We start from the raw sequence: 13,045 nt of genomic DNA, 5'->3' as shown, positions 1-13,045 counted from the left end.
GGAAAACAGACTGAACCAGGTTTTCCTGTGCTTTACTCTATTCCGTTTTATTTTTACCTAAAAAACTCCCTAGTGTTGCTGATGACAAGCATGCCCATAACATGATGCAGCCACCACCATGCTTGAAAATATGAAGAGTGGTACTCTGTGATTGTCGTCGTTTGATTTGCCCCAAACATAACACTTGTGTTCAGGACATAGTTCATTCTTTTTCACGTTTAACACAGAATAAAACAACAAATAAAAGTCTAATGATGGTAGAATGTATTTTCAGATGTCTCGCGAAGCACCAGCTGCTCTCTATATCACCTCAGGGTCACGCATTCTTCTCTCTTCCAGGAGCAGGCGTGAAGAGAAAACAGCAGACGGACAAGTAGATGCGCAATGGATTATGGTCATTGTAGTTTAATTACCAGGTTTTATGCTCAAACTATGTATAATATTGGCCTGTTGGAAACTACAACTTCCTACTACATCTCACATTTTAGGCTGGATCTGATTTATCTCTAGAGAAACTGTGCATTGAGCTCACAGAAAAAAAACGGAACAAAATGGAATTCAAATAAATGAATTTGGTTAATCGGTAAGCACTATTTTTGGCTCTAGACATTTCAGCTTTTCATTTTTTTAAATTAATTTGGAGGCTTTTGTGTGTAGACTAGTGATACAAATCTCAATTAAATCTATTTTAAATTCAGTCTGTAACGCAACAACGCGTAATAAGTCAAGGGGTGTGAATACTTTCTGAAGGCACTATAATTCATTTATACACACACACACACACACACACACACACACACACACACACACACACACACACACACACACACACACACACACACACACACACACACACACACACGTCAGCTCAGACAGATCCAGCTCAGGGAGGGCCGAGTTTATGAGCTCCATCAGCAGCAGATTTGAATTTAGAATAGGAAAAGTGTGTGGTTTATGCCAAAAAATGTTTAGTACATTGTATAGCATCGATTCGTTCCCCATTCAAACCGAATCTCACTGAATCGTTTCAAACTAAAACGTATCGTTCCTGTATCGTATCGGAGCATGTATCTAGATAAGTATCAATCGTCTTGAAAGCGAAAGATGCGCATTCCTCGTGATACAATTACTTCTCCATGACTTTGGTATTTGTATACCTCTGATGACTCTGTCACCTGTCAGGACGTTTTCCCAGAACTGCCGTAACATCGAGGTGTGAATCTGAACGGCTGCACTAAGATCACAGACAGCACCTGTCTCAGCCTCTCCAAGTTCTGCTGCAAACTCAAACAGCTGGACCTCATTCCTGCGTGTCTGTTACCAACCACTCCCTCAAAGCTCTCAGGTGAGTGTCCCAAACACTACTCTATTCCATATGTAGTGCACTACTTCTTCTGGCCAAGGCTCAAGGGTTGCAGTTTTATTTTACGGTCCAGAAATTACACAGGTATTTACTAGAAGGGTAAAATGGTAGATACATAGTAATAAATTAGATGTTTGTTTCTTTAGGATTCATTACAACAAACACAATTTATTACCAGGTACAACAGATCCCCCCGTGGTACTGTATAATTACCGGGTACAACAGATCCCCCCGTGGTTACCGTATAATTACCGGGTACAACAGATCCCCCCCCCCGTGGTTACCGTATCATTACCGGGTACAACAGATCCCCCCGTAGTTACCGTTACCGTATCATTACCGGGTACAACAGATCCCCCGTGGTTACCATATCATTACCGGGTACATTCCAATGGAAACAGTAACATAACATTACAGTGTAATACTTAGTAAGAAAACTGTGGTGTGTGTTGTGTGTCTCTGCTTAGTGGATGGCTGTAGTATGTTGGAGACATTAAACCTGTCGTGGTGTGACCAAATCACCAGAGATGGCATCGAGGCTCTGACCAGGGGCTGTAACAACCTACAAGCCTGGTCCTACGTGCTGCACACAGGTACACACACCACACACACACACACAAATAAACTATGGTATTGATTGTCAGTAGTGATTGGTTTCTCTCTGTTCTCTACAGTTGGAGGATGGAGCACTGAAACCCCTACAGAAACACTGTCCTGAACTAACCACTATCAACATGCAGACCTGCTCAGTAGACAGAGATGGAGGCTGTGTGTGTGTGTGTGTGTGTGTGTGTGGTGTGTTGTGTGTGTGTGTGTGTGTGTGTGTGTGTGTGTGTGTGTGTGTGTGTGTGGGGGGGGGGGAGTAGGGATTGAAAGACAGATAATGTGTGTGTAATGTGTGTTATTTATAAGCGGTGCAGATGATTTTGTGTGTGTGTGTGATTACAGCAGATACTGATGATGGCTTGGTCAGTCTGTGTCGGGGGTGCCACAAACTGCAGATGCTGTGTATCTCTGGCTGCAGTAAATTACAGACGCCTCTCTCTCACCGCTCTGGGGCTCAACTGCCCCCGACTCAAGTAAGAAACGTCCCCTTTCTTATTAACACGATGAGGCCACTGACGAACACACTGATGAGGCCCACTGACGACACGCGGTGAGGCCCACTGACGACACGCGGTGAGGCCACTGACGACACGCGGTGAGGCCCACTGACGACACGCGGTGAGGCCCACTGACAGAACACGCGGTGAGGCCCACTGACAGACACGCGTGAGGCCCACTGACAGACACGCGTGAGGCCCACTGACAGACCACGCGGTGAGGCCCCACCGACAGACACGCGGTGAGGCCCACCGACAGACACGCGGTGAGGCCCACCGACAGACACGCGGTGAGGCCCACCGACCAGACACGCGGTGAGGCCCACCGACAGACACGCGGTGAGGCCCACCGACAGACCGCGGTGAGCCACCGACAGAACCGCGTGAGGCCCACCGACAGAACACGCGGTGAGGCCCACCGACAGGACACGCCGGTGAGGCCCACGACGACCGCGATGAGGCCCACTGACAGACACGCGATGAGGCCCACTGACAGACACACGATGAAGGTCATATAGCCAACATGATTCTCAAAGTAGGCAAAGCATCCCACAAATAGATATGAGCACAGACACACGATGAGGCCCACTGACAGACACACGATGAGGCCACTGACCGACACACGATGAGGCCCACTGACAGACACACACGATGAGGCCCACTGACAGACACACACGATGAGGCCCACTGACAGACACACACGAGGAGGCCCACTGACAGACACACACGATGAGGCCCACTGACAGACACACGATGAGGCCCACTGACAGACACACACGATGAGGCCCACTGACAGACACACACGATGAGGCCCACTGACAGACACACACGGGCTGAGGGCCCACTGACGACACACACGGTGAGGCCCACTGACGACACACACGGTGCAGGGCCCACTGACGACACACACGGTGAGGGCCCACTGACGACACACACGGTGAGGCCCACTGACGACCCACACACGGTGAGGCCCACTGACGACACACACGGTGAGGCCCACTGACGACAACACACGGTGAGGCCCACTGACGACACACACCGGTGAGGCCCACTGACGACACACACCGGTGAGGCCCACTGACGGACACACCGTGAGGCCCACTGACGACACGCGGTGAGGCCCCCTGACGACACGCCGGTGAGGCCCCCTGACGACACGCGTGAGCGGCCCCTGACGACACGCAGTGAGGCCCACGGACATACACACGATGAGGCCCACTGACAGACACACGATGAAGGTCATATAGCCAACATGATTCTCAAAGTAGGCAAAGCATCCCACAATAGATATATGACAGACACACGATGAGCCCACTGACAGACACACGATGAGGCCCACTGACAGACACACGATGAAGGTCATATAGCCAACATGATTCCAAGTAGGCAAAGCATCCCACAATAGATATGACAGACACACGATGAGGCCCACTGACAGACACACGATGAGCCCACTGACAGACACACACGATGAGGCCCACTGACAGACACACACGTGAGGCCACTGACGACACACACGGTGAGGCCCACTGACGACACACACGGTGAGGCCCACTGACGGACACACACACGGTGAGGCCCACTGACGACACACACGTGAGGCCCACTGGACGACCACACGGTGAGGCCCACTGACGACACACCATGAGGCCCACTGACGACACAACGTGAGCCCACTGACGACACACACGGTGAGGCCCACTGACGACACACACGGAGGCCCACTGACGACACACACGGTGAGGCCCACTGAACGACACGCGTGAGGCCCCCTGACGACACGCGGTGAGGCCCCCTGACGACACGCGGTGAGGCCCCCGACGACACGCGGTGAGGCCCACTGACATACACACGATGAGGCCCACTGACAGACACACGATGCAAGGTCATATAGCCAACATGATTCTCAAAGTAGGCAAAGCATCCCACAATAGATATATGACAGACACACGATGAGGCCCCACTGACAGACACACGATGAGGCCCACTGACAGACACACGATGAAGGTCATATAGCCAACAATGATTCTCAAAGTAGGCAAAGCATCCCACAAATAGATATGACAGACACACGATGAGGCCCACTGACAGACACACGATGAGGCCCACTGACAGACACGCCGGTGAGGCCCATGACAGACACGCGGTGAGGCCCCACTGACAGACACGCGGTGAGGCCCACTGACGACACGCGGTGAGGCCCACTACGACACACGCGGTGAGGCCCACTGACGACACGCGGGAGGCCCACTGAAGACACGCGGTGAGCCACTGACGACACGCGTGAGCCCACTACGACACGCGCGTGAGGCCACTGCACACCGATGAGGCCACTGACAGACACACGATGAAGGTCATATGCCAACATGATTCTCAAAGTAGGCAAAGCATCCCACAATAGATATGACAAACACGATGAGGCCCACTGACAGGCACACGTGAGGGCCGCACTGACAGACACACGATAGAGGCCCACTGACAGACACACACGATGAGGCCCACTGACAGACGCCACGGTGAGCCCACTGAAGACACACACGGTGAGGCCCACTGACAGACACACACGGTGAGCCCACTGACAGACACACACGGTGAGGGCCCACTGACGAACACACACGGTGATGGCCCACTGACGGACTACACACCGGTGAGGCCCACTGACGACACACACGTGAGGCCCACTGACGACAACACGGTGAGGCCCACTGACGACACACACGGTGAGGCCCACTGACGAACACACACGGTGAGGCCCACTGACGACACACGCGGTGAGGCCCACTGACGACACACGCGGTGAGGCCCACTGACGACACACGCGGTGAGGCCCACTGACGACACACGCGGTGAGGCCCACTGACGACACACGCGGTGAGGCCCACTGACGACACACGCGGTGAGGCCCACTGACGACACACGCGGTGAGGCCCACTGACGACACACGCGGTGAGGCCCATGACGACACACGCGGTGAGGCCCACTGACGACACACGCGTGAGGCCCACTGACGACACACGCGGTGAGGCCCCCTGACGACACGCGGTGAGCCCCCTGACGACACGCGGTGAGGCCCCCTGACGACACGCGGTGAGGACCCGCTGACGACACGCGATTGAGGCCCCCTGACGACACGCCGATGAGGCCACTGACAGACACACGTAAGGTCATATAGCCAACATGATTCTCAAGTAGGCAAAGCATCCACAATAGATATGACAGACACACGATGAGGCCCACTGACAGACACACGATGAGGCCCTCTGACAGACACACGATGAAGGTCATATAGCCAACATGATTCTCAAAGTAGGGCAAAGCATCCCACAATAGATATGACAGGACACGACGATTGAGGCCCCACTGACAGACACGCCGATGAGGCCCACTGACGACACGCGCGTGAGGCCCACTGACAGACACCGCGGTGAGGCCCACTGACAACACCGGTGAGGCCACTGACGACACGGTGCAGCCACTGACAGAGCGCGAGAGGCCCACTGACAGACACACACGGTGAGGCCCACTGACGAGACACACCGGTGAGGGCCACTGCGACACACACGGTTGAGCCACTGACGACACACACGGTGGAGGCCCACTGACGCACACACCGGTGAGGCCCACTGACGACACACACGGTGAGGCCCACTGACGACACACACGGTGAGAGCCGCACTGACGACCACACCACGGTGAGCCCACTGAACCACACACGGTGAGGCCCACTGACGACACACATCGGTGAGGCCACTGACGACACACACGGGTGAGGCCCACTGACGACACACACGGTGAGGCCCACTGACGACACGCGGTGAGGCCCACTGGACGACACGCGGTGAGGCCCGTTGACGACACGCGGTGAGGCCCCGTGACGACACGCGGTGACCCACTGACGACACGCGGTTTGAGGCCCATTGACAGACACGCGATGAGGCCCACTGACAGACACGCGATGAGGCCCACTGACAGACACGCGATGAGGCCCACTGACAGGAGCCCACACGATGAGGCCCACTGACAGACACACGATGAGGTCATATACAACATGATTCTCAAAGTAGGCAAAGCATCCACAATAATATGACAGACACACGATGAGGCCCACTGACAAGACACACGATGAGGCCCCACTGACAGAACACACGATGAAGGTCATATAGCCAACATGATTCTCAAAGAGGCAAAGCATCCCACAATAAGATATGGCACATGAGCCACACAGACACACATGAGGCCCACTGACAGACACACGATGAGGCCCACTGACAGACACACGATGAGGCCCACTGACAGGACACACGATGAGCCCACTCGACAGACACACGATTGAGGCCCACTGACGCAGACACGCATGAGGCCCACTGACGGAGACACGCGATGAGCCCAAGCGACGATGACACGCGATGACCCACTGACGAGACACACATGAGGCCCACTGCACGAGACACACGATGAGGCCTACTGATAAAAGACGCCATACCGTCCACATAACCAATGTGTTTGTATCAGGATCTTGGAAGCAGCACGATGTTCACATGTTACAGACGCTGGGTTTACTGTACTGGCCAGGGTAAGTGCTTCTTTATTTCCATCAGCGCTCTGTCTTGACTTGTGTGTTTCTTTTTGTCTTCAAATATTTTCACATTTAAGGTCACTAATCAAAACCTAATGTTGAACTGATGTGATTTTGTTTCAACAGCATTGTCATGAGATGGAAAAAATGGATTTAGAAGAATGTGTTTTGGTAAGATTTCATGGGCTTCTTTTCTTGTTTAATGCAACTGTAGATTGAGGCCATCAGTGTTTGATTGAGCCTGTCTGATGTACTGTATCTGGGTTTGATTGAGCCTGTCTGATGTACTGTATCTGGGTTTGATTGAGCCTTTCTGATTCTATGTATTGTATCTGGGTTTAATTGAGCCTGTCTGATTCTATGTACTGTATCTGGGTTTGATTGAGCCTGTCTGATTCTATGTATTGTATCTGGGTTTAATTGAGCCTGTCTGATTCTATGTACTGTATCTGGGTTTGATTTGAGTCTGTCTCCTCTCACAGGTGACTGACAACACTCTAGTCCARCTYGCTATTCACTGCCCTCGCCTGCAAGCACTGGTACGTATTGTTGTGGGTGTACATTACAGTATGTAATATAGTTTCTACTGTCTATCCTCTCCACCAGTCTCTTTCCCACTGTGAGTTGATAACAGACGATGGTATCAGGGCGCTGAGCAGCAGTGTGTGTGGACAGGAGCGCCTCACAGTGGTGGAGTTGGATAACTGCCCTCTGATCACAGACGGGACTCTGGAGCACCTGAAGAACTGTCACCGTCTGGAGAGGATAGAACTCTACGACTGCCAGCAGGTCACCAGGGCCGGCATCAAACGCATACGGGTCAGTCATCGCCATCACTACATCTCCCAAACTGCATCACTATAGCTGTAATGTCAAAGCTCCTGCATGGCCAGGTGGGAATTGTAGTTTCCTATGGAAATAATAGAATGACCCCCACACTTGTATTATACTCCTATAGAGTTTATTGCAGCGTTGCAGGCTGTCATGGGAGAATATACAACAGTGTGAAATATTGCTGCATTTGAAATGACGTAGCTCCTACCTCTCCCTATAGGCCCATCTCCCAGAGATAAAGGTCCACGCCTACTTTGCCCCGGTGACGCCCCCTCCCTCGGTGCACGGCGGGGGCCATAGGCTGTGTCGCTGCTGCGTCATCCTCTGACAGTGGAGGGCCCGGGGGGGGCAGCTCTGTCTACAGGGCCTACTGCTGTGACCCCCCCCCCCACCCCCACCCCACAACAATAAACCCACCTCCACGTGATGAGACCGACCCTGAACCCCACCACGACTACACACCACCCTGAACACCCACCGACTACACACCGCCCTGAACCCCACCACGGCTACACACCGCCCTGAACCCCACCCCGACTACACACCACCCTGAACCCCACCACGACTACACAACGCCCTGAACCCCACCACGACTACACAACGCCCTGAACCCCACCACGGACTACACACCGCCCTGAGCCTATAACCGCCAGGGTCTGGGTCGGTTTCACTAGGCACCTAAAAGGAAGATTTTTTTTGAAAATGGTTCTTCCCAAACTTATTCCAGTGATTTAAACGAAATTGTTAAATGTAAACGAAAATGTTTTTTTGTTAAATGTTTTTCCTACGGTCTGACCCCTACAGGTCTGACCCTTCACTACTGATCTCTGATCAATACCCTGGACATTGACCCCCCATCACTATGGTCTCTGATCCATACAGACTGATTGATCACTACTGGTCTCTGATCCATACAGACTGATTGATCACTACTGATAAATTATCAATTGGACTCTTTCTGAGGTTCCTACTCGGGGAGGTCTTCTCTCTCTGACAGAACTCTGAGTCGACCATCACACCTTCCAGAGCCCAGACCCCTCCTCTCCAAAACTACCCTCACCTTCCAGACCCCTCCTCTCCAAAAACGACCCTCACCTTCCAGAGCCCAGACCCCTCCTCTCCAAACTACCCTCACCTTCCAGACCCCTCCTCTCCAAAACGACCCTCACCTTCCAGAGCCCAGACCCCTCCCTCTCCCAAAACTACCTCACCTCCCAGACCCCTCCTCCCAAACTACCTCACCTCCCAGACCCCTCTCTCCAAAACTACCTCCACCTCCCGACCCCTCTCTCCAAACACCCTCCAACCTCCCAGACCCTACCTCTCCAAAACCACCGCTCACCTCCCAGACCCCTCCTCTCCAAAACTACCTCACCTCCCAGACCCCTCCTCTCCAAACTACCCTCACCTCCGACCCCTCCTCTCCAACTAACCCTCACCTTCCAGACCCCTCTCTCTCCAAAACTACCCTCACCTTCCCAGACCCCTCGCTCTCCAAAACTACCCTCACCTTCCAGAGCCCCCCAAGACCCCTCCTCTCCAAAACGACCCTCACCTTCCAGAGCCCCAGACCCCCTCCTCTCCAAAACGAACCCTACACCTTTCAGACCCTCCTCTCCCAAAACCACCTCACCTCCCAGACCCCTCCTCTCCAAAACTCACCCACCACCTTCCAACCACCCCTCCTCTCCAAAAACTACCCTCACCTCCTCAAACCCCCTCTCCAAAACTACCCTCACCTTCAATTACCCCTCCTCTCCAAAAATACCCTCACCTTCCAGCCCCTCCTCTCCAAAAACATACCCTCACCCTCCAGGCCCCTCCTCTCCAAAACTACCCTCACCTTCCAGACTCCTCCTCTCAAAACTTACCCTCACCTTACCAGACCCCTCTCCTCTCAAACTACCCTCACCTTCCAGACCCCTCCTCTCCAAAACGACCCCACCTTCAATACCCCTCCTCTCCAAAACGACCCTCACCTTCCAGACCCCTCCTCTCCAAAACGACCCTCACCTCTCAATACCCCTCCTCTCACCAAAACTACCCTCCTCTCCAAAACTACCCTCACCTTCCAAGCCCCTCCTCTCCAAAAAACTACCCTCACCTTCCAGGCCCCCTCTCTCAAACTACCCTCACCTTCCAGACCCCTCCTCTCCAAAACTACCCTCACCTTCCAGACTCCTCCTCTCAAACTACCCTCACCTCCAGACCCTCCTCTTCCAAAACTACCCCTCACCTTCCAGCCCCTCCTCTCAAACTACCCTCACCTTCCAGACCCCTCCTCTCCAAAACTACCCTCACCTTCCAGGCCCCTCCTCTCAAACTACCCCACCTTCAATACCCCTCCTCTCCAAAACTACCCTCACCTTCCAAGCCCCTCCTCTCCAAAACTACCCTCACCTTCCAGGCCCCTCCTCTCCCAAAACTACCCTCACCTTCCAGACTCCTCCTCTCAAACTACCCTCACCTTCCAGACCCCTTCTCTCAAACTACCCTCACCTTCCAGACCCCTCCTCTCCAAAAACGACCCTCACCTTCAATACCCCTCCTCTCCAAAACGACCCTCACCTTCCAGACCCCTCCTCTTCCAAACGACCTCACCTTAAACCCTCCTCTCCAAACTACCCTCACCTTCCAAGCCCCTCCTCTCCAAAACTACCCTCACCTTCCAGGACCCCTCCTCTCCAAACTACCCTCACCTTCCAGACACCCTCCTCTCCAAAACTACCCTCACCTTCCAGACTCCTCCTCTCAAACTTACCCCTCACCTCCCAGACCCCTCCTCTCCAAAACTACCCTCACCTTCCAGGCCCCTCTCTCAAACTACCCTCACCTTCCAGACCCCTCCTCTCCAAAACTACCCTCACCTTCCAGGCCCCTCCTCTCAAACTACCCTCACCTTCCAGACCCCTCCTCTCCAAAACGACCCTCACCTTACAGACTCCTCCTCTCCAAAACTACCCTCACCTTCCAGGCCCCTCCTCTCCAAAACTACCCTCACCTTCCAGACCCCTCCTCTCCAATACTTGGACTAGTGGATGAGGGGGGATGATCCTAAAGAGGCAGAGGACTAAAACCCACAAAATGTTGGACAGTGTTATTCAGGAAGGTGGAACGGTACAGAACGTGCACATAGAAGTACGTTGTGTAGAAGAGACGTGATGAGGAGCGTTGGTAATCGTGTCAGCTCCATATGTTACATTTCTATCTGCAAGGTTTCCACAGTCTTGCCCTTCTAACCACACCCCCTGGACAACGCATCACTCTGGGTGGAACTTCATCTCAACCAATCACATGCCACCTCTGTGTGACCGTGCTGCGAGTCAACCTGCTTCAACCAATCGACACGCACAGCTCTGTGGACGTGAAAAGGGGATTCTGGGAAGTGTAATGATTCTGGGTGTGAGCAGAGAGGATGCTGGGATAGCCCTGACTTCCGGCGATGTAGGGGACACCACTAAACCCCGCCCAAGTACAAAGCTGAACATTTTGACGTTTTTGTTGTGCACCTGAGAACCTGCCTGTTGGAGACTGTTTTTGTTTGTAAGAGAGTGTTTTACAATGAGAGCAAAAAATATATATATTACAATATGGCAACTCGCCCTCGGATTGGAGTTGACCAGTAACAAATGATTATTTTCCCTCTTTTTCAGTGCTTATTGTTATTGTCCATGCTTATCTATCCAGAGGGAGAACAGATCTGTGCATCTCTCCTTTTGAAAATAATGAAAACAAACTGTTACTGTTGGACAGAAATGGACTGTCTCTGTCAGAAAATAGCATCTAATGACATCACTGGAACGTGTGTACTCTGGGCCTCCTGTGTGGCTGTGGAACACACAGACCTGGTTCCAAACTGACCACTAGCCCCTTGACCACTAAGCAACTCCTGACTCACCCTCAATGAAATGAAATGGAGAGGTTTGAGCCTAAGTGACTATCATGTGTCTTTAGATTWAAAAAAATAWAAATAAATCTGCAGCAGTGGATTCAAGCAACATGGCAGATACTTCACACAGTCTACCAGATGGAGATTGAGGTCAAGATATAGACTGCTATGTTACTGTAACCTACCATGTAATCTCTTGTGGACAGATACGCATAACATAACTGGTATCGTAGCATCTGCCAACTGACTGTGGGTTACGCCAACTAACGATGAAATTTGTTTCCGGTGCGCAGGTCTTTCATCACTGGTAATTTGGACAAATCACGATTACGCAGGCGTATTTCGGAAGAGTAGGGAACATTTGGCCCATACACCTCTCCTGTAACCTGCAGAGGGAGGTGGAGCTCCTAGTTCTGCTTCCGCTCCTCGTTCTAGTATATTTTCTAAAACGTCTGCCCCCAGAAATTAATTAAGCATCTAACGCAATTGGACATGATTTTTCATTCTGGGTGTCCGAGATTACCTACTATGTGCTTTCAGATGTTCCGGGGGCTAAGGGAAGGGGGTCAGGGCTAGGGGCCAGTCCTGGGTTTGGGACAAGGCGTGTCTGTGTTCAGTCTCAGACAGACATAAGCGTGTAGTATATAATATGGATTTTTGACTCGGATGCTTCTGGTTCTAGGTCAATAAGCTGACTGACCTCTAGTGTTGGGGTCAGTTCTTTATTAATTCAGTCTTTTGAATGGAATTGACCCCAACCCTGCTGACCTCACTGTGTGGCAGTGTTACTAACGCCTCTCTTTGACAGCTGATCTAACAGGAGCTTTATGTTGAAAATGAATAAATATAACATAAATAAATCAAAGTAACTGATTAGTAAACGTGCTCTGACTGGCTCTACAGTGGAATTTGATTAAAAAAAAAAAAATGTTCTGAGTAGCGCTTACTCTGATACTCATTGTCTGTGTGGTGTGTGTGATAGCAATGTAATCTTCATCCTGACCAGCAGATGTCGCTGAAGTGCCATATAAAATCTGAGAGGCACACCCAAATCTGGATCCATCATCAATATTTTATATCTTCTTCGTCTTCAGGTACTTTTACTTTGAGAAAATAGAGTGAAATACAACTATTATGATTATCCTCATCCAGGCTACAGTAAGACTTCCAACTTCAAAAGATTCCTTTTTAAATGAGGGTATGGTTTAATATCCTTTACCAACAAGCGGCAAAATGATCAACTGTATAATTATTACTTTAGGGATAGACCTACCACAATC

The 13,045-nt window shown here is 51.8% G+C and overlaps 1 long non-coding RNA gene and 1 pseudogene across 14 annotated transcripts; one reads left to right on the top strand and one right to left on the bottom strand.

Moving 5' to 3' along the window:
• The window catches only part of LOC112071342 (F-box/LRR-repeat protein 2-like), a 47,101-nt pseudogene extending 38,610 nt beyond the window's left edge, over positions 1–8,491 (top strand).
• A 401-nt stretch (positions 8,492–8,892) lies between these two features.
• Positions 8,893–10,849, bottom strand: LOC139024507 (uncharacterized). 14 transcript variants are annotated; one of them, XR_011475839.1, is made up of 7 exons: positions 10,770–10,849; positions 10,411–10,472; positions 10,209–10,276; positions 10,144–10,177; positions 10,013–10,046; positions 9,789–9,889; positions 8,943–9,045 (listed from the first exon to the last, which is right to left on the bottom strand). It is a non-coding gene; the product is annotated as an uncharacterized lncRNA (long non-coding RNA). The 14 variants fall into 14 exon arrangements; XR_011475833.1 differs by lacking the exons at positions 10,144–10,177; positions 10,209–10,276 and adding an exon at positions 8,895–8,936 and having other exon boundaries at positions 9,012–9,045; positions 9,822–9,889; positions 10,013–10,054; positions 10,385–10,472; XR_011475837.1 differs by lacking the exon at positions 10,209–10,276.
• Positions 10,850–13,045: the final 2,196 nt, after the last annotated feature.

This window comes from Salvelinus sp. IW2-2015, unplaced genomic scaffold (genome assembly GCF_002910315.2).
Source record: "Salvelinus sp. IW2-2015 unplaced genomic scaffold, ASM291031v2 Un_scaffold1588, whole genome shotgun sequence".
NCBI classification, from domain to species: Eukaryota; Metazoa; Chordata; class Actinopteri; order Salmoniformes; family Salmonidae; genus Salvelinus; species Salvelinus sp. IW2-2015.
The sequence above is the reverse complement of the archived record's forward strand: the minus strand, read 5'-3'. Positions and strand labels throughout refer to the sequence as shown.